General features: G+C 39.1%; 29 non-coding genes and 5 pseudogenes across 29 annotated transcripts; all 34 read right to left on the bottom strand.

Moving 5' to 3' along the window:
- Positions 1 to 201: 201 nt before the first annotated feature.
- Positions 202 to 320, bottom strand: LOC146025298 (5S ribosomal RNA). Its single transcript, XR_014454089.1, has one exon. It is a non-coding gene; the product is annotated as a 5S ribosomal RNA (ribosomal RNA).
- Positions 321 to 662: 342 nt separating this feature from the next.
- LOC146022139 (5S ribosomal RNA) lies at positions 663 to 781 on the bottom strand. The gene has a single exon (XR_014451607.1). It is a non-coding gene; the product is annotated as a 5S ribosomal RNA (ribosomal RNA).
- Positions 782 to 1,125: 344 nt separating this feature from the next.
- On the bottom strand, positions 1,126 to 1,244 carry LOC146025476 (5S ribosomal RNA). The gene has a single exon (XR_014454145.1). It is a non-coding gene; the product is annotated as a 5S ribosomal RNA (ribosomal RNA).
- Positions 1,245 to 1,589: 345 nt separating this feature from the next.
- Positions 1,590 to 1,708, bottom strand: LOC146025285 (5S ribosomal RNA). The gene has a single exon (XR_014454086.1). It is a non-coding gene; the product is annotated as a 5S ribosomal RNA (ribosomal RNA).
- A 344-nt stretch (positions 1,709 to 2,052) lies between these two features.
- LOC146025067 (5S ribosomal RNA) lies at positions 2,053 to 2,171 on the bottom strand (annotated as a pseudogene).
- Positions 2,172 to 2,512: 341 nt separating this feature from the next.
- LOC146022854 (5S ribosomal RNA) lies at positions 2,513 to 2,631 on the bottom strand. Its single transcript, XR_014452294.1, has one exon. It is a non-coding gene; the product is annotated as a 5S ribosomal RNA (ribosomal RNA).
- A 344-nt stretch (positions 2,632 to 2,975) lies between these two features.
- Positions 2,976 to 3,094, bottom strand: LOC146025464 (5S ribosomal RNA). Its single transcript, XR_014454143.1, has one exon. It is a non-coding gene; the product is annotated as a 5S ribosomal RNA (ribosomal RNA).
- A 345-nt stretch (positions 3,095 to 3,439) lies between these two features.
- On the bottom strand, positions 3,440 to 3,558 carry LOC146025274 (5S ribosomal RNA). The gene has a single exon (XR_014454085.1). It is a non-coding gene; the product is annotated as a 5S ribosomal RNA (ribosomal RNA).
- A 344-nt stretch (positions 3,559 to 3,902) lies between these two features.
- On the bottom strand, positions 3,903 to 4,021 carry LOC146024991 (5S ribosomal RNA; annotated as a pseudogene).
- Positions 4,022 to 4,362: 341 nt separating this feature from the next.
- Positions 4,363 to 4,481, bottom strand: LOC146024881 (5S ribosomal RNA). Its single transcript, XR_014454045.1, has one exon. It is a non-coding gene; the product is annotated as a 5S ribosomal RNA (ribosomal RNA).
- A 342-nt stretch (positions 4,482 to 4,823) lies between these two features.
- LOC146024211 (5S ribosomal RNA) lies at positions 4,824 to 4,942 on the bottom strand. Its single transcript, XR_014453600.1, has one exon. It is a non-coding gene; the product is annotated as a 5S ribosomal RNA (ribosomal RNA).
- Positions 4,943 to 5,286: 344 nt separating this feature from the next.
- On the bottom strand, positions 5,287 to 5,405 carry LOC146024798 (5S ribosomal RNA; annotated as a pseudogene).
- A 344-nt stretch (positions 5,406 to 5,749) lies between these two features.
- On the bottom strand, positions 5,750 to 5,868 carry LOC146025453 (5S ribosomal RNA). Its single transcript, XR_014454141.1, has one exon. It is a non-coding gene; the product is annotated as a 5S ribosomal RNA (ribosomal RNA).
- A 342-nt stretch (positions 5,869 to 6,210) lies between these two features.
- LOC146023998 (5S ribosomal RNA) lies at positions 6,211 to 6,329 on the bottom strand. Its single transcript, XR_014453397.1, has one exon. It is a non-coding gene; the product is annotated as a 5S ribosomal RNA (ribosomal RNA).
- Positions 6,330 to 6,673: 344 nt separating this feature from the next.
- LOC146021438 (5S ribosomal RNA) lies at positions 6,674 to 6,792 on the bottom strand. The gene has a single exon (XR_014450925.1). It is a non-coding gene; the product is annotated as a 5S ribosomal RNA (ribosomal RNA).
- Positions 6,793 to 7,135: 343 nt separating this feature from the next.
- Positions 7,136 to 7,254, bottom strand: LOC146025442 (5S ribosomal RNA). The gene has a single exon (XR_014454140.1). It is a non-coding gene; the product is annotated as a 5S ribosomal RNA (ribosomal RNA).
- Positions 7,255 to 7,596: 342 nt separating this feature from the next.
- Positions 7,597 to 7,715, bottom strand: LOC146023997 (5S ribosomal RNA). The gene has a single exon (XR_014453396.1). It is a non-coding gene; the product is annotated as a 5S ribosomal RNA (ribosomal RNA).
- Positions 7,716 to 8,059: 344 nt separating this feature from the next.
- Positions 8,060 to 8,178, bottom strand: LOC146021437 (5S ribosomal RNA). Its single transcript, XR_014450924.1, has one exon. It is a non-coding gene; the product is annotated as a 5S ribosomal RNA (ribosomal RNA).
- A 343-nt stretch (positions 8,179 to 8,521) lies between these two features.
- Positions 8,522 to 8,640, bottom strand: LOC146021458 (5S ribosomal RNA). The gene has a single exon (XR_014450945.1). It is a non-coding gene; the product is annotated as a 5S ribosomal RNA (ribosomal RNA).
- Positions 8,641 to 11,136: 2,496 nt separating this feature from the next.
- On the bottom strand, positions 11,137 to 11,255 carry LOC146023412 (5S ribosomal RNA). The gene has a single exon (XR_014452831.1). It is a non-coding gene; the product is annotated as a 5S ribosomal RNA (ribosomal RNA).
- Positions 11,256 to 11,597: 342 nt separating this feature from the next.
- Positions 11,598 to 11,716, bottom strand: LOC146024358 (5S ribosomal RNA). The gene has a single exon (XR_014453742.1). It is a non-coding gene; the product is annotated as a 5S ribosomal RNA (ribosomal RNA).
- Positions 11,717 to 12,058: 342 nt separating this feature from the next.
- On the bottom strand, positions 12,059 to 12,177 carry LOC146022749 (5S ribosomal RNA). Its single transcript, XR_014452191.1, has one exon. It is a non-coding gene; the product is annotated as a 5S ribosomal RNA (ribosomal RNA).
- A 345-nt stretch (positions 12,178 to 12,522) lies between these two features.
- Positions 12,523 to 12,641, bottom strand: LOC146023916 (5S ribosomal RNA). Its single transcript, XR_014453317.1, has one exon. It is a non-coding gene; the product is annotated as a 5S ribosomal RNA (ribosomal RNA).
- Positions 12,642 to 12,986: 345 nt separating this feature from the next.
- LOC146022808 (5S ribosomal RNA) lies at positions 12,987 to 13,105 on the bottom strand. The gene has a single exon (XR_014452249.1). It is a non-coding gene; the product is annotated as a 5S ribosomal RNA (ribosomal RNA).
- A 345-nt stretch (positions 13,106 to 13,450) lies between these two features.
- On the bottom strand, positions 13,451 to 13,569 carry LOC146023968 (5S ribosomal RNA). The gene has a single exon (XR_014453367.1). It is a non-coding gene; the product is annotated as a 5S ribosomal RNA (ribosomal RNA).
- Positions 13,570 to 13,913: 344 nt separating this feature from the next.
- LOC146022807 (5S ribosomal RNA) lies at positions 13,914 to 14,032 on the bottom strand. The gene has a single exon (XR_014452248.1). It is a non-coding gene; the product is annotated as a 5S ribosomal RNA (ribosomal RNA).
- A 345-nt stretch (positions 14,033 to 14,377) lies between these two features.
- On the bottom strand, positions 14,378 to 14,496 carry LOC146025136 (5S ribosomal RNA; annotated as a pseudogene).
- Positions 14,497 to 14,841: 345 nt separating this feature from the next.
- Positions 14,842 to 14,960, bottom strand: LOC146022679 (5S ribosomal RNA). Its single transcript, XR_014452124.1, has one exon. It is a non-coding gene; the product is annotated as a 5S ribosomal RNA (ribosomal RNA).
- Positions 14,961 to 15,302: 342 nt separating this feature from the next.
- Positions 15,303 to 15,421, bottom strand: LOC146023967 (5S ribosomal RNA). Its single transcript, XR_014453366.1, has one exon. It is a non-coding gene; the product is annotated as a 5S ribosomal RNA (ribosomal RNA).
- A 345-nt stretch (positions 15,422 to 15,766) lies between these two features.
- Positions 15,767 to 15,885, bottom strand: LOC146022806 (5S ribosomal RNA). The gene has a single exon (XR_014452247.1). It is a non-coding gene; the product is annotated as a 5S ribosomal RNA (ribosomal RNA).
- A 345-nt stretch (positions 15,886 to 16,230) lies between these two features.
- On the bottom strand, positions 16,231 to 16,349 carry LOC146025135 (5S ribosomal RNA; annotated as a pseudogene).
- A 345-nt stretch (positions 16,350 to 16,694) lies between these two features.
- LOC146022678 (5S ribosomal RNA) lies at positions 16,695 to 16,813 on the bottom strand. The gene has a single exon (XR_014452123.1). It is a non-coding gene; the product is annotated as a 5S ribosomal RNA (ribosomal RNA).
- Positions 16,814 to 17,155: 342 nt separating this feature from the next.
- Positions 17,156 to 17,274, bottom strand: LOC146021659 (5S ribosomal RNA). The gene has a single exon (XR_014451136.1). It is a non-coding gene; the product is annotated as a 5S ribosomal RNA (ribosomal RNA).
- A 342-nt stretch (positions 17,275 to 17,616) lies between these two features.
- On the bottom strand, positions 17,617 to 17,735 carry LOC146021730 (5S ribosomal RNA). The gene has a single exon (XR_014451207.1). It is a non-coding gene; the product is annotated as a 5S ribosomal RNA (ribosomal RNA).
- Between the last annotated feature and the right edge of the window lie 25 nt (positions 17,736 to 17,760).

The raw sequence follows: 17,760 nt of genomic DNA, 5'->3' as shown, positions 1-17,760 counted from the left end.
TCAAATTAAACTACTAAAGAGGGTCAACACTGTTTAGCTGCCAAAAGCAGTTGGAATTGGGCCTAAACAGTGTGGTAAGTTTTTATGTGATGGCTATTGTGTCTGTTTGACCTCTCCCAAATGTCTGTATTGGCAATAAAAAGAAAAAGTTTCCAATTTAAATAGCTAGAGAATAAAAACAATTTGCCAGTAATGGGAACAAACCTACAGCACCTGGTGTTCCCATGTGGTCCCCCACCCAAGTACTAACCAGGCCCATCACTGCTTAGCTTCCAAGATCAGACGAGATTGGGCGTATCCAATGTGGTATGGCTGTAGGTGAGATACAGGCACTTTTTTGCACTCTTCTACTTCTATAACCAGGTAAGCTAATAAAAAAGTTTCCTAACTGTTTTGGCTTACTGAAAAAAATCATGTGTTGATAATGTAAAAAGACCTACAGGACATGATATAAGCAGGTGGTCTCAAATTAAACTACTAAAGAGGCTCAACACTGTTTAGCTGCCAAAAGCAGTTGGGATTGGGCCTAAACAGTGTGGTAAGTTTTTAGGTGATGGCTATTGTGTCTGTTTGACCTCTTCCAAATGTCTGTACTGGCAATAAAAAAAAGTTTCCAATTTAAATAGCTAGAGAATAAAAACAATTTGCCAGTAATGGGAAAAAACCTACAGCACCTGGTGTTCCCATGTGGTCCCCCACCCAAGTACTAACCAGGCCCATCACTGCTTAACTTCCAAGATCAGACGAGATTGGGCGTATCCAATGTGGTATGACTGTAGGTGAGATACAGGCACTTTTTTGCACTCTTCTACTTCTATAACCAGGTAAGCTAATAAAAAAGTTTCCTAACTGTTTTGGCTTATTGAAAAAAATCATGTGTTGATAATGTAAAAGGACCTACAGGACATGATATAAGCAGGTGGTCCCAAATTAAACTACTAAAGAGGCTCAACACTGTTTAGCTGCCAAAAGCAGTTGGGATTGGGCCTAAACAGTGTGGTAAGTTTTTAGGTGATGGCTATTGTGTCTGTTTGACCTCTCCCAAATGTCTGTATTGGCAATAAAAAGAAAAAGTTTCCAATTTAAATAGCTAGAGAATAAAAACAATTTGCCAGTAATGGGAAAAACCTACAGCACCTGGTGTTCCCATGTGGTCTCCCACCCAAGTACTAAACAGGCCCAACACTGCTTAGCTTCCAAGATCAGACGAGATTGGGTGTGTCCAATGTGGTATGGCTGTAGATGAGATACAGGCACTTTTTTGCCCTCTTCTACTTCTATAACCAGGTAAGCTAATAAAAAAGTTTCCTAACTGTTTTGGCTTACTGAAAAAAATCATGTGTTGGTAATGTAAAAAGACGTACAGGACATAATATTAGCAGGTGGTCTCAAATTAAACTACTAAATAGGCTCAACACTGTTTAGCTGCCAAAAGCAGTTGGAATTGGGCCTAAACAGTGTGGTAAGTTTTTATGTGATGGCTATTGTGTCTGTTTGACCTCTCCCAAATGTCTGTATTGGCAATAAAAAGAAAAAGTTTCCAATTTAAATAGCTAGAGAATAAAAACAATTTGCCAGTAATGGGAACAAACCTACAGCACCTGGTGTTCCCATGTGGTCCCCCACCCAAGTACTAACCAGGCCCATCACTGCTTAGCTTCCAAGATCAGACGAGATTGGGCGTATCCAATGTGGTATGGCTGTAGGTGAGATACAGGCACTTTTTTGCACTCTTCTACTTCTATAACCAGGTAAGCTAATAAAAAAGTTTCCTAACTGTTTTGGCTTACTGAAAAAAATCATGTGTTGATAATGTAAAAAGACCTACAGGACATGATATAAGCAGGTGGTCAAAAATTAAACTACCAAAGAGGCTCAACACTGTTTAGCTGCCAAAAGCAGTTGGAATTGGGCCTAAACAGTGTGGTAAGTTTTTAGGTGATAGCTATTGTGTCTGTTTGACCTCTTCCAAATGTCTGTACTGGCAATAAAAAGAAAAAGTTTCCAATTTAAATAGCTAGAGAATAAAAACAATTTGCCAGTAATGGGAAAATCCAACAGCACCTGGTGTTCCCATGTGGTCTCCCACCCAAGTATTAAACAGGCCCAACACTGCATAGCTTCCAAGATCAGACGAGATTGGGTGTGTCCAACGTGGTATGGCTGTAGATGAGATACAGGCACTTTTTTGCCCTCTTCTACTTCCATAACCCGGTAAGCTAATAAAAAAGTTTCCTAACTGTTTTGGCTTACTGAAAAAAATCATGTGTTGGTAATGTAAAAAGACCTACAGGACATAATATTAGCAGGTGGTCTCAAATTAAACTACTAAAGAGGCTCAACACTGTTTAGCTGCCAAAAGCAGTTGGAATTGGGCCTAAACAGTGTGGTAAGTTTTTAGGTGATGGCTATTGTGTCTGTTAGACCTCTTCCAAATGTCTGTACTGGCAATAAAAAAAGTTTCCAATTTATATAGCTAGAGAATAAAAACAATTTGCCAGTAATGGTAAAAAACCTACAGCACCTGGTGTTCCCATGTGGTCACCCACCCAAGTACTAACCAGGCCCATCACTGCTTAGCTTCCAAGATCAGATGAGATTGGGCGTATCCAATGTGGTATGACTGTAGGTGAGATACAGGCACTTTTTTGCACTCTTCTACTTCTATAACCAGGTAAGCTAATAAAAAAGTTTCCTAACTGTTTTGGCTTACTGAAAAAAATCATGTGTTGATAATGTAAAAGGACCTACAGGACATGATATAAGCAGGTGGTCCCAAATTAAACTACTAAAGAGGCTCAACACTGTTTAGCTGCCAAAAGCAGTTGGGATTGGGCCTAAACAGTGTGGTAAGTTTTTAGGTGATGGCTATTGTGTCTGTTTGACCTCTCCCAAATGTCTGTATTGGCAATAAAAAGAAAAAGTTTCCAATTTAAATAGCTAGAGAATAAAAACAATTTGCCAGTAATGGGAAAAACCTACAGCACCTGGTGTTCCCATGTGGTCTCCCACCCAAGTACTAAACAGGCCCAACACTGCTTAGCTTCCAAGATCAGACGAGATTGGGTGTGTCCAATGTGGTATGGCTGTAGATGAGATACATGCACTTTTTTGCCCTCTTCTACTTCTATAACCAGGTAATCTAATAAAAAAGTTTCCTAACTGTTTTGGCTTACTGAAAAAAATCATGTGTTGGTAATGTAAAAAGACGTACAGGACATAATATTAGCAGGTGGTCTCAAATTAAACTACTAAATAGGCTCAACACTGTTTAGCTGCCAAAAGCAGTTGGAATTGGGCCTAAACAGTGTGGTAAGTTTTTATGTGATGGCTATTGTGTCTGTTTGACCTCTCCCAAATGTCTGTATTGGCAATAAAAAGAAAAAGTTTCCAATTTAAATAGCTAGAGAATAAAAACAATTTGCCAGTAATGGGAACAAACCTACAGCACCTGGTGTTCCCATGTGGTCCCCCACCCAAGTACTAACCAGGCCCATCACTGCTTAGCTTCCAAGATCAGACGAGATTGGGCGTATCCAATGTGGTATGGCTGTAGGTGAGATACAGGCACTTTTTTGCACTCTTCTACTTCTATAACCAGGTAAGCTAATAAAAAAGTTTCCTAACTGTTTTGGCTTACTGAAAAAAATCATGTGTTGATAATGTAAAAAGACCTACAGGACATGATATAAGCAGGTGGTCTCAAATTAAACTACCAAAGAGGCTCAACACTGTTTAGCTGCCAAAAGCAGTTGGAATTGGGCCTAAACAGTGTGGTAAGTTTTTAGGTGATAGCTATTGTGTCTGTTTGACCTCTTCCAAATGTCTGTACTGGCAATAAAAAGAAAAAGTTTCCAATTTAAATAGCTAGAGAATAAAAACAATTTGCCAGTAATGGGAAAATCCAACAGCACCTGGTGTTCCCATGTGGTCTCCCACCCAAGTATTAAACAGGCCCAACACTGCATAGCTTCCAAGATCAGACGAGATTGGGTGTGTCCAATGTGGTATGGCTGTAGATGAGATACAGGCACTTTTTTGCCCTCTTCTACTTCCATAACCCGGTAAGCTAATAAAAAAGTTTCCTAACTGTTTTGGCTTACTGAAAAAAATCATGTGTTGGTAATGTAAAAAGACCTACAGGACATAATATTAGCAGGTGGTCTCAAATTAAACTACTAAAGAGGCTCAACACTGTTTAGCTGCCAAAAGCAGTTGGAATTGGGCCTAAACAGTTTGGTAAGTTTTTAGGTGATGGCTATTGTGTCTGTTAGACCTCTTCCAAATGTCTGTACTGGCAATAAAAAAAGTTTCCAATTTATATAGCTAGAGAATAAAAACAATTTGCCAGTAATGGTAAAAAACCTACAGCACCTGGTGTTCCCATGTGGTCACCCACCCAAGTACTAACCAGGCCCATCACTGCTTAGCTTCCAAGATCAGATGAGATTGGGCGTATCCAATGTGGTATGGCTGTAGGTGAGATACAGGCACTTTTTTGCACTCTTCTACTTCTATAACCAGGTAAGCTAATAAAAAAGTTTCCTAACTGTTTTGGCTTACTGAAAAAAATCATGTGTTGATAATGTAAAAAGACCTACAGGACATGATATTAGCAGGTGGTCTCAAATTAAACTACTAAAGAGGCTCAAAACTGTTTAGCTGCCAAAAGCAGTTGGGATTGGACCTAAACAGTGTGGTAAGTTTTTAGGTGATGGCTATTGTGTCTGTTTGACCACTTCCAAATGTCTGTACTGGCAATAAAAAAAAGTTTCCAATTTAAATAGCTAGAGAATAAAAACAATTTGCCAGTAATGGGAAAAAACCTACAGCACCTAGTGTTCCCATGTGGTCTCCCACCCAAGTACTAACCAGGCCCATCACTGCTTAGCTTCCAAGATCAGACGAGATTAGGCTTATTCAATGTGGTATGGCTGTAGGTGAGATACAGGCACTTTTTTGCCCTCTTCTACTTCTATAACCAGGTAAGCTAATCAAAAAGTTTCCTAACTGTTTTGGCTTACTGAAAAAAATCATGTGTTGGTCATGTAAAAAGACCTACAGGACATGATATAAGCAGGTGGTCTCAAATTAAACTACTAAAGAGGCTCAACACTATTTAGCTGCCAAAAGCAGTTGGAATTGGGCCGAAACATTGTGGTAAGTCTTTAGGTGACGGATATTGTGTCTGTTTGACCTCTCCCAAATGTGTGTATTGGCAATAAAAAGAAAAAGTTTCCAATTTAAATAGCTAGAGAATAAAAACAATTTGCCAGTAATGGGAAAACCCTACAGCACCTGGTGTTCCCATGTGGTCGCCCACCCAAGTACTAACCAGGCTCATCACTGCTTAGCTTCCAAGATCAGACGAGATTGGGCGTATCCAATGTCGTATGGCTGTAGGTGAGATACAGCCACTTTTTTGCACTCTTCTACTTCTATAACCAGGTAAGCTAATAAAAAAGTTTCCTAACTGTTTTGGCTTACTGAAAAAAATCATGTGTTGATAATGTAAAAAGACCTACAGGACATGATATAAGCAGGTGGTCTCAAATTAAACTACTAAAGAGGCTCAACACTGTTTAGCTGCCAAAAGCAGTTGGAATCGGGCCTAAACACTGTGGTAAGTTTTTAGGTGATAGCTATTGTGTCTGTTTGACCTCTTCCAAATGTCTGTACTGGCAATAAAAAGAAAAAGTTTCCAATTTAAATAGCTAGAGAATAAAAACAATTTGCCAGTAATGGGAAAAACCTACAGCACCTGGTGTTCCCATGTGGTCTCCCACCCAAGTACTAAACAGGCCCAACACTGCTTAGCTTCCAAGATCAGACGAGATTGGGTGTGTCCAATGTGGTATGGCTGTAGATGAGATACAGGCACTTTTTTGCCCTCTTCTACTTCCATAACCAGGTAAGCTAATAAAAAAGTTTCCTAACTGTTTTGGCTTACTGAAAAAAATCATGTGTTGATAATGTAAAAAGACCTACAGGACATGATATAAGCAGGTGGTCTCAAATTAAACTACTAAAGAGGCTCAAAACTGTTTAGCTGCCAAAAGCAGTTGGGATTGGGCCTAAACAGTGTGGTAAGTTTTTAGGTGATGGCTATTGTGTCTGTTTGACCACTTCCAAATGTCTGTACTGGCAATAAAAAAAAGTTTCCAATTTAAATAGCTAGAGAATAAAAACAATTTGCCAGTAATGGGAAAAAACCTACAACACCTGGTGTTCCCATGTGGTCTCCCACCCAAGTACTAACCAGGCCCATCACTGCTTAGCTTCCAAGATCAGACGAGATTAGGCTTATTCAATGTGGTATGGCTGTAGGTGAGATACAGGCACTTTTTTGCCCTCTTCTACTTCTATAACCAGGTAAGCTAATCAAAAAGTTTCCTAACTGTTTTGGCTTACTGAAAAAAATCATGTGTTGGTCATGTAAAAAGACCTACAGGACATGATATAAGCAGGTGGTCTCAAATTAAACTACTAAAGAAGCTCAACACTATTTAGCTGCCAAAAGCAGTTGGAATTGGGCCGAAACATTGTGGTAAGTCTTTAGGTGACGGATATTGTGTCTGTTTGACCTCTCCCAAATGTGTGTATTGGCAATAAAAAGAAAAAGTTTCCAATTTAAATAGCTAGAGAATAAAAACAATTTGCCAGTAATGGGAAAACCCTACAGCACCTGGTGTTCCCATGTGGTCACCCACCCAAGTACTAACCAGGCCCATCACTGCTTAGCTTCCAAGATCAGACGAGATTGGGCGTATCCAATGTGGTATGGCTGTAGGTGAGATACAGCCACTTTTTTGCACTCTTCTACTTCTATAACCAGGTAAGCTAATAAAAAAGTTTCCTAACTGTTTTGGCTTACTGAAAAAAATCATGTTTGATAATGTAAAAAGACCTACAGGACATGATATAAGCAGGTGGTCTCAAATTAAACTACTAAAGAGGCTCAACACTGTTTAGCTGCCAAAAGCAGTTGGAATTGGGCCTAAACACTGTGGTAAGTTTTTAGGTGATAGCTATTGTGTCTGTTTGACCTCTTCCAAATGTCTGTACTGGCAATAAAAAGAAAAAGTTTCCAATTTAAATAGCTAGAGAATAAAAACAATTTGCCAGTAATGGGAAAAACCTACAGCACCTGGTGTTCCCATGTGGTCTCCCACCCAAGTACTAAACAGGCCCAACACTGCTTAGCTTCCAAGATCAGACGAGATTGGGTGTGTCCAATGTGGTATGGCTGTAGATGAGATACAGGCACTTTTTTGCCCTCTTCTACTTCCATAACCAGGTAAGCTAATAAAAAAGTTTCCTAACTGTTTTGGCTTACTGAAAAAAATCATGTGTTGATAATGTAAAAAGACCTACAGGACATGATATAAGCAGGTGGTCTCAAATTAAACTACTAAAGAGGCTCAAAACTGTTTAGCTGCCAAAAGCAGTTGGGATTGGGCCTAAACAGTGTGGTAAGTTTTTAGGTGATGGCTATTGTGTCTGTTTGACCACTTCCAAATGTCTGTACTGGCAATAAAAAAAAGTTTCCAATTTAAATAGCTAGAGAATAAAAACAATTTGCCAGTAATGGGAAAAAACCTACAACACCTGGTGTTCCCATGTGGTCTCCCACCCAAGTACTAACCAGGCCCATCACTGCTTAGCTTCCAAGATCAGACGAGATTAGGCTTATTCAATGTGGTATGGCTGTAGGTGAGATACAGGCACTTTTTTGCCCTCTTCTACTTCTATAACCAGGTAAGCTAATCAAAAAGTTTCCTAACTGTTTTGGCTTACTGAAAAAAATCATGTGTTGGTCATGTAAAAAGACCTACAGGACATGATATAAGCAGGTGGTCTCAAATTAAACTACTAAAGAAGCTCAACACTATTTAGCTGCCAAAAGCAGTTGGAATTGGGCCGAAACATTGTGGTAAGTCTTTAGGTGACGGATATTGTGTCTGTTTGACCTCTCCCAAATGTGTGTATTGGCAATAAAAAGAAAAAGTTTCCAATTTAAATAGCTAGAGAATAAAAACAATTTGCCAGTAATGGGAAAACCCTACAGCACCTGGTGTTCCCATGTGGTCACCCACCCAAGTACTAACCAGGCCCATCACTGCTTAGCTTCCAAGATCAGACGAGATTGGGCGTATCCAATGTGGTATGGCTGTAGGTGAGATACAGCCACTTTTTTGCACTCTTCTACTTCTATAACCAGGTAAGCTAATAAAAAAGTTTCCTAACTGTTTTGGCTTACTGAAAAAAATCATGTTTGATAATGTAAAAAGACCTACAGGACATGATATAAGCAGGTGGTCTCAAATTAAACTACTAAAGAGGCTCAACACTGTTTAGCTGCCAAAAGCAGTTGGAATTGGGCCTAAACACTGTGGTAAGTTTTTAGGTGATAGCTATTGTGTCTGTTTGACCTCTTCCAAATGTCTGTACTGGCAATAAAAAGAAAAAGTTTCCAATTTAAATAGCTAGAGAATAAAAACAATTTGCCAGTAATGGGAAAAACCTACAGCACCTGGTGCTCCCATGTGGTCTCCCACCCAAGTACTAAACAGGCCCAACACTGCTTAGCTTCCAAGATCAGACGAGATTGGGTGTGTCCAATGTGGTATGGCTGTAGATGAGATACAGGCACTTTTTTGCCCTCTTCTACTTCCATAACCAGGTAAGCTAATAAAAAAGTTTCCTAACTGTTTTGGCTTACTGAAAAAAATCATGTGTTGGTAATGTAAAAAGACGTACAGGACATAATATTAGCAGGTGGTCTCAAATTAAACTACTAAAGAGGCTCAACACTGTTTAGCTGCCAAAAGCAGTTGGAATTGGGCCTAAACAGTGTGGTAAGTTTTTATGTGATGGCTATTGTGTCTGTTTGACCTCTCCCAAATGTCTGTATTGGCAATAAAAAGAAAAAGTTTCCAATTTAACCCCTTCCTGACAGAGCCAGTTTTTGCGTTCCTGACAGAGCCCTTTTTTTCAAATCTGACATGTATCACTTAAGTGGGGATAACTTTTTTTTGCTTTTACTTATCCCAGTGATTTTGAGATTGTTTTTTCGTGACACATTGTACTTCAAGTTAGTGGTAAATTTTCGTCGATACAGTCTGTGTTTTTTTGTGAAAAATACCAAAATGTCGGAAAAAAATGGAAAATTTAGCGATTTGCAAAATGTTAAATTTTCTGCTTGTGAGACAAATAATCTTACCACTCAAAATAGTTAATAACTAACATAGACCATATGTATACTTTATGTTGCCATCATTATTTCAACCTCATTTTCATTTTTTTGGACACTAGGAGGCTTACAATATGAATAGCAAATTCTCAAATTTTCAAGAAAATTTCAAACACTGATTTTTTTAGGGACCAGTTCAGTTCTGATGTGACTTTGAGGGACTTGTATGTGAGACACCCCCATAAATGATGCCATTTCAAAAACTGCACCCCTCACAGTATTCAAAACAGCATTTTGGAAGTTTGTTAACCCTTTAGGTGTTTCACAGAAATTAAAACAAAGTGTAGGTGAAATTTCAAAATTTCATTTTTTTTGCAGATTTGCAATTTTAATACATTTTTCTAAGGAACACAGTAGATTTTACTAGAGAAATGTGACTAAAAATTGATTCCCCCAATTCTTTTGTTTTCATAAATATCCTATATGTGGCCCTAGTGTGCACGTTGACCAAACCACAGGCTTCATAATAGAAGGAGCACCTACTTGATTTTGGAGCCTCCTTTTTATGAGATTATTTTTTAGGCACCATGTAGGTTTCTAGGCACCATAAAATGCTAAAAGTTAGGAACCCCCCCACAAGTGACCCCATTTTGCAAACTACACCCTTCAGGGAATTCATCTAGGGGTATAGTGTACATTTCAAACCCCCAGGGGTTTCACCAATTGTGGTACAACTGGGCAGTGAAAATGAAAAAAAAATAATTTTTCATTTTCACAGCTCAGTTGTATCTGTGCTGCAAAATCCAAATATCACTCCTTCCCTTCTGAGTCCTGCCATGCACCCAACTGGTATTTTTTGGTCACATGTGAGGCATTGCCGTACTCGGGAGAAATTGGGGCACAGATTTTGGGGTGCTTTGTCTCCTTCATTCCTTGTGAAAATGAAAAATTTTGAGCCAGAACTGCATTTTTCTGTAAAAAATTACATTTTTTTACACAAAAATGCACCGATCACCACCGATCACTGTGTTACCGAGCGGCTTAGCCGCCGGTAACACAGAAAACGCTGCAATTGGCTGTTCACATTTGAACAGCCAATCGCAGCGATCGCCGCGAGGGGGGATGTCTGCTGTCAGGGACAGCAGACATCTCCAAACTGTCACCGCGTCTATAGACGCGGTGACAGTTAAAACCATGACGTATATATACGTCTTCGGTCGGGAAGTACCTCCCGACCATGACGTATATATACGTCATATGTCGGGAATATCTTTTTATATATATATATATATATATGTGTATGTGTGTGTGTGTATATATATATATATATATATATATATATATATATATATATATATATATGTGTGTATGTATATATATATATATATATATATATATACACACATATATATATATATATATATATATATATATATATATATATACATATATATATATATATATATATGTGTGTATATATATATACACACATATATATATATATACACACACATACATACACATACATATACGGGTGAGTGCCGGGTGGGTGGGAGGGGTGTGCTGCTCATCGGTGGTGATCGGTGCTGTACTTAACAGCACCGATCACCACCGATCCCTGTGTTACCGAGCGGCTTAGCCGCCGGTAACACAGGAAACGCTGTGAATGGCTGTTCAGATGTGAACAGCCAATCACAGCGATCGCCGACCAGGGGGGGCACCCCTGCCCCCCCTGGGCGGCGAGGGGGGATGTCTGCTGTCAGGGACAGCAGACATCTCTTAACTGTCACCGCGTCTATAGACGCAGTGACAGTTTAAAGCCATGACGTACATGTACGTCAAATGTCGGGAAGTACTTCCCGACCATGACGTACATGTACGTCAAATGTCGGGAAGGGGTTAAATAGCTAGAGAATAAAAACAATTTGCCAGTAATGGGAAAAAACCTACAGCACCTGGTGTTCCCATGTGGTCCCCCACCCAAGTACTAACCAGGCCCATCACTGCTTAGCTTCCAAGATCAGACGAGATAGGGCGTATCCAATGTAGTATGGCTGTAGGTGAGATACAGGCACTTTTTTGCACTCTTCTACTTCTATAACCAGGTAAGCTAATAAAAAAGTTTTCTAACTGTTTTGGCTTACTGAAAAAAATCATGTGTTGATAATGTAAAAAGACCTACAGGACATGATATAAGCAGGTGGTCTCAAATTAAACTACTTAAGAGGCTCAACACTGTTTAGCTGCCAAAAGCAGTTGGGATTGGGCCTAAACAGTGTGGTAAGTTTTTAGGTGATGGCTATTGTGTCTGTTTGACCTCTTCCAAATGTCTGTACTGGCAACAAAAAAAAGTTTCCAATTTAAATAGCTAGAGAATAAAAACAATTTGCCAGTAATGGTAAAAAACCTACAGCACCTGGTGTTCCCATGTGGTCACCCACCCAAGTACTAACCAGGCCCATCACTGCTTAGCTTCCAAGATCAGACGAGATTGGGCGTATCCAATGTGGTATGGCTGTAGGTGAGATACAGGCACTTTTTTGCACTCTTCTACTTCTATAACCAGGTAAGCTAAAAAAAAAGTTTCCTAACTGTTTTGGCTTACTGAAAAAAATCATGTGTTGATAATGTAAAAAGACCTACAGGACATGATATAAGCAGGTGGTCTCAAATTAAACTACTAAAGAGGCTCAACACTGTTTAGCTGCCAAAAGCAGTTGGAATTGGGCCTAAACAGTGTGGTAAGTTTTTATGTGATGGCTATTGTGTCTGTTTGACCTCTTCCAAATGTCTGTACTGGCAACAAAAAAAAGTTTCCAATTTAAATAGCTAGAGAATAAAAACAATTTGCCAGTAATGGTAAAAAACCTACAGCACCTGGTGTTCCCATGTGGTCACCCACCCAAGTACTAACCAGGCACATCACTGCTTAGCTTCCAAGATCAGACGAGATTGGGCGTATCCAATGTGGTATGGCTGTAGGTGAGATACAGGCACTTTTTTGCACTCTTCTACTTCTATAACCAGGTAAGCTAAAAAAAAAGTTTCCTAACTGTTTTGGCTTACTGAAAAAAATCATGTGTTGATAATGTAAAAAGACCTACAGGACATGATATAAGCAGGTGGTCTCAAATTAAACTACTAAAGAGGCTCAACACTGTTTAGCTGCCAAAAGCAGTTGGAATTGGGCCTAAACAGTGTGGTAAGTTTTTATGTGATGGATATTGTGTCTGTTTGACCTCTCCCAAATGTCTGTATTGGCAATAAAAAGAAAAAGTTTCCAATTTAAATAGCTAGAGAATAAAAACAATTTGCCAGTAATGGGAAAAAACCTACAGTACCTGGTGTTCACATATGGTCCCCCACCCAAGTACTAACCAGGCCCATCACTGCTTAACTTCCAAGATTAGACGAGATTGGGCGTATCCAATGTGGTATGACTGTAGGTGAGATACAGGCACTTTTTTGCACTCTTCTACTTCTATAACCAGGTAAGCTAATAAAAAAGTTTCCTAACTGTTTTGGCTTACTGAAAAAAATCATGTGTTGATAATGTAAAAAGACCTACAGGACATGATATAAGCAGGTGGTCCCAAATTAAACTACTAAAGAGGCTCAACACTGTTTAGCTGCCAAAAGCAGTTGGGATTGGGCCTAAACAGTGTGGTAAGTTTTTAGGTGATTGCTATTGTGTCTGTTTGACCTCTTCCAAATGTCTGTATTGGCAATAAAAAGAAAAAGTTTCCAATTTAAATAGCTAGAGAATAAAAACAATTTTCCAGTAATGGTAAAAAACCTACAGCACCTGGTGTTCCCATGTGGTCACCCACCCAAGTACTAACCAGGCCCATCACTGCTTAGCTTCCAAGATCAGACGAGATTGGGAGTATCCAATGTGTTATGGCTGTAGGTGAGATACAGGCACTTTTTTGCACTCTTCTACTTCTATAACCAGGTAAGCTAAAAAAAAAGTTTCCTAACTGTTTTGGATTACTGAAAAAAATCATGTGTTGATAATGTAAAAAGACCTACAGGACATGATATAAGCAGGTGGTCTCAAATTAAACTACTAAAGAGGCTCAACACTGTTTAGCTGCCAAAAGCAGTTGGAATTGGGCCTAAACAGTGTGGTAAGTTTTTATGTGATGGATATTGTGTCTGTTTGACCTCTCCCAAATGTCTGTATTGGCAATAAAAAGAAAAAGTTTCCAATTTAAATAGCTAGAGAATAAAAACAATTTGCCAGTAATGGGAAAAAACCTACAGTACCTGGTGTTCACATATGGTCCCCCACCCAAGTACTAACCAGGCCCATCACTGCTTAACTTCCAAGATTAGACGAGATTGGGAGTATCCAATGTGGTATGACTGTAGGTGAGATACAGGCACTTTTTTGCACTCTTCTACTTCTATAACCAGGTAAGCTAATAAAAAAGTTTCCTAACTGTTTTGGCTTACTGAAAAAAATCATGTGTTGATAATGTAAAAAGACCTACAGGACATGATATAAGCAGGTGGTCCCAAATTAAACTACTAAAGAGGCTCAACACTGTTTAGCTGCCAAAAGCAGTTGGGATTGGGCCTAAACAGTGTGGTAAGTTTTTAGGTGATTGCTATTGTGTCTGTTTGACCTCTTCCAAATGTCTGTATTGGCAATAAAAGAAAAAGTTTCCAATTTAAATAGCTAGAGAATAAAAACAATTTTCCAGTAATGGTAAAAAACCTACAGCACCTGGTGTTCCCATGTGGTCACCCACCCAAGTACTAACCAGGCCCATCACTGCTTAGCTTCCAAGATCAGACGAGATTGGGAGTATCCAATGTGTTATGGCTGTAGGTGAGATACAGGCACTTTTTTGCACTCTTCTACTTCTATAACCAGGTAAGCTAAAAAAAAAGTTTCCTAACTGTTTTGGCTTACTGAAAAAAATCATGTGTTGATAATGTAAAAAGACCTACAGGACATGATATAAGCAGGTGGTCTCAAATTAAACTAGTAAAGAGGCTCAACACTGTTTAGCTGCCAAAAGCAGTTGTAATTGGGCCTAAACAGTGTGGTAAGTTTTTATGTGATGGATATTGTGTCTGTTTGACCTCTCCCAAATGTCTGTATTGGCAATAAAAAGAAAAAGTTTCCAATTTAAATAGCTAGAGAATAAAAACAATTTGCCAGTAATGGGAAAAAACCTACAGTACCTGGTGTTCACATGTGGTCCCCCACCCAAGTACTAAAAATGCCCATCACTGCTTAACTTCCAAGATTAGACGAGATTGGGCGTATCCAATGTGGTATGACTGTAGGTGAGATACAGGCACTTTTTTGCACTCTTCTACTTCTATAACCAGGTAAGCTAATAAAAAAGTTTCCTAACTGTTTTGGCTTACTGAAAAAAATCATGTGTTGATAATGTAAAAAGACCTACAGGACATGATATAAGCAGGTGGTCCCAAATTAAACTACTAAAGAGGCTCAACACTGTTTAGCTGCCAAAAGCAGTTGGGATTGGGCCTAAACAGTGTGGTAAGTTTTTAGGTGATGGCTATTGTGTCTGTTTGACCTCTTCCAAATGTCTGTATTGGCAATAAAAAGAAAAAGTTTCCAATTTAAATAGCTAGAGAATAAAAACAATTTGCCAGTAATGGGAAAAAACCTACAGCACCTGGTGTTCCCATGTGGTCCTCCACCCAAGTACTAACCAGGCCCATCACTGCTTAGCTTCCAAGATCAGACGAGATTGGGCGTATCCAATGTGGTATGACTGTAGGTGAGATACAGGCACTTTTTTGCACTCTTCTACTTCTATAACCAGGTAAGCTAATAAAAAAGTTTCCTAACTGTTTTGGCTTACTGAAAAAAATCATGTGTTGATAATGTAAAAAGACCTACAGGACATGATATAAGCAGGTGGTCCCAAATTAAACTACTAAAGAGGCTCAACACTGTTTAGCTGCCAAAAGCAGTTGGGATTGGGACTAAACAGTGTGGTAAGTTTTTAGGTGATGGCTATTGTGTCTGTTTAACCTCTTCCAAATGTCTGTACTGGCAATAAAAAAAAGTTTCCAATTTGAATAGCTAGAGAATAAAAACAATTTGCCAGTAATGAGAAAAAACCTACAGTACCTGGTGTTCACATATGGTCCCCCACCCAAGTACTAACCAGGCCCATCACTGCTTAACTTCCAAGATTAGACGAGATTGGGAGTATCCAATGTGGTATGACTGTAGGTGAGATACAGGCACTTTTTTGCACTCTTCTACTTCTATAACCAGGTAAGCTAATAAAAAAGTTTCCTAACTGTTTTGGCTTACTGAAAAAAATCATGTGTTGATAATGTAAAAAGACCTACAGGACATGATATAAGCAGGTGGTCCCAAATTAAACTACTAAAGAGGCTCAACACTGTTTAGCTGCCAAAAGCAGTTGGGATTGGGCCTAAACAGTGTGGTAAGTTTTTAGGTGATTGCTATTGTGTCTGTTTGACCTCTTCCAAATGTCTGTATTGGCAATAAAAAGAAAAAGTTTCCAATTTAAATAGCTAGAGAATAAAAACAATTTTCCAGTAATGGTAAAAAACCTACAGCACCTGGTGTTCCCATGTGGTCACCCACCCAAGTACTAACCAGGCCCATCACTGCTTAGCTTCCAAGATCAGACGAGATTGGGAGTATCCAATGTGTTATGGCTGTAGGTGAGATACAGGCACTTTTTTGCACTCTTCTACTTCTATAACCAGGTAAGCTAAAAAAAAAGTTTCCTAACTGTTTTGGCTTACTGAAAAAAATCATGTGTTGATAATGTAAAAAGACCTACAGGACATGATATAAGCAGGTGGTCTCAAATTAAACTAGTAAAGAGGCTCAACACTGTTTAGCTGCCAAAAGCAGTTGTAATTGGGCCTAAACAGTGTGGTAAGTTTTTATGTGATGGATATTGTGTCTGTTTGACCTCTCCCAAATGTCTGTATTGGCAATAAAAAGAAAAAGTTTCCAATTTAAATAGCTAGAGAATAAAAACAATTTGCCAGTAATGGGAAAAAACCTACAGTACCTGGTGTTCACATGTGGTCCCCCACCCAAGTACTAAAAATGCCCATCACTGCTTAACTTCCAAGATTAGACGAGATTGGGCGTATCCAATGTGGTATGACTGTAGGTGAGATACAGGCACTTTTTTGCACTCTTCTACTTCTATAACCAGGTAAGCTAATAAAAAAGTTTCCTAACTGTTTTGGCTTACTGAAAAAAATCATGTGTTGATAATGTAAAAAGACCTACAGGACATGATATAAGCAGGTGGTCCCAAATTAAACTACTAAAGAGGCTCAACACTGTTTAGCTGCCAAAAGCAGTTGGGATTGGGCCTAAACAGTGTGGTAAGTTTTTAGGTGATGGCTATTGTGTCTGTTTGACCTCTTCCAAATGTCTGTATTGGCAATAAAAAGAAAAAGTTTCCAATTTAAATAGCTAGAGAATAAAAACAATTTGCCAGTAATGGGAAAAAACCTACAGCACCTGGTGTTCCCATGTGGTCCTCCACCCAAGTACTAACCAGGCCCATCACTGCTTAGCTTCCAAGATCAGACGAGATTGGGCGTATCCAATGTGGTATGACTGTAGGTGAGATACAGGCACTTTTTTGCACTCTTCTACTTCTATAACCAGGTAAGCTAATAAAAAAGTTTCCTAACTGTTTTGGCTTACTGAAAAAAATCATGTGTTGATAATGTAAAAAGACCTACAGGACATGATATAAGCAGGTGGTCCCAAATTAAACTACTAAAGAGGCTCAACACTGTTTAGCTGCCAAAAGCAGTTGGGATTGGGACTAAACAGTGTGGTAAGTTTTTAGGTGATGGCTATTGTGTCTGTTTAACCTCTTCCAAATGTCTGTACTGGCAATAAAAAAAAGTTTCCAATTTGAATAGCTAGAGAATAAAAACAATTTGCCAGTAATGAGAAAAAACCTACCGCACCTGGTGTTCCCATGTGGTCACCCACCCAAGTACTAACCAGGCCCATCACTGCTTAGCTTCCAAGATCAGACGAGATTGGGCGTATCCAATGTGGTATGGCTGTAGGTGAGATACAGGCACTTTTTTGCACTCTTCTACTTCTATAACCAGGTAAGCTAATAAAAAAGTTTCCTAACTGTTTTGACTTACTGAAAAAAATCATGTGTTGATAATGTAAAAAGACCTACAGGACTTGATATAAGCAGGTGGTCTCAAATTAAACTACTTAAGAGGCTCAACAATGTTTAGCTGCCAAAAGCAGTTGGGATTGGGCCTAAACAGTGTGGTAAGTTTTTAGGTGATGGCTATTGTGTCTGTTTGACCTCTTCCAAATGTCTGTACTGGCAACAAAAAAAAGTTTCCAATTTAAATAGCTAGAGAATAAAAACAATTTGCCAGTAATGGTAAAAAACCTACAGCACCTGGTGTTCCCATGTGGTCACCCACCCAAGTACTAACCAGGCCTATCACTGCTTAGCTTCCAAGATCAGACGAGATTGGGCGTATCCAATGTGGTATGGCTGTAGGTGAGATACAGGCACTTTTTTGCACTC

This window comes from Crinia signifera, chromosome 7 (assembly GCF_055691185.1).
Source record: "Crinia signifera chromosome 7, ASM5569118v1, whole genome shotgun sequence".
NCBI classification, from domain to species: Eukaryota; Metazoa; Chordata; class Amphibia; order Anura; family Myobatrachidae; genus Crinia; species Crinia signifera.
The sequence above is the reverse complement of the archived record's forward strand: the minus strand, read 5'-3'. Positions and strand labels throughout refer to the sequence as shown.